General features: G+C 34.2%; 1 long non-coding RNA gene across 1 annotated transcript in view; it reads left to right on the top strand.

The window, feature by feature from the left end:
- Positions 1–319, top strand: part of LOC116699102 (uncharacterized) — a 10420-nt gene that overhangs the window by 4176 nt on the left and 5925 nt on the right. The gene's annotated exons all lie outside the window — the stretch shown is intronic.

The following is a 319-nucleotide window of genomic DNA, read 5'->3' as shown; positions in this document are numbered from 1 at the left end:
TTATTCCATCAATGTGTGAATTCATACGGTAATTAAAAACCTTAAAAATGTATAACAAATAGCCTAAGTTTAAAAAGGGACATTTGATTTAAAATTGTACGAAAATGTTTTACATTAAAAATATGTTTACATTTTGTTCTTTATTACAAATGCTATTTCTTATGTTGAAATCAAAGGTCAAATGACCAGAGTTTAGTGAAGGCCACACCTGTTGCATTGTGGGAAGAAGGTATTCAGCGAGAGCCAACGTGGCTGCGGAGAAAAAAATGTACGGGCTTAAACTAAGATTTGCACGGTCCAAGAGGCGCACACGGTAATT

This window comes from Etheostoma spectabile, chromosome 12, assembly GCF_008692095.1.
Source record: "Etheostoma spectabile isolate EspeVRDwgs_2016 chromosome 12, UIUC_Espe_1.0, whole genome shotgun sequence".
Lineage (NCBI taxonomy): Eukaryota > Metazoa > Chordata > Actinopteri > Perciformes > Percidae > Etheostoma > Etheostoma spectabile.
The sequence above is the reverse complement of the archived record's forward strand: the minus strand, read 5'-3'. Positions and strand labels throughout refer to the sequence as shown.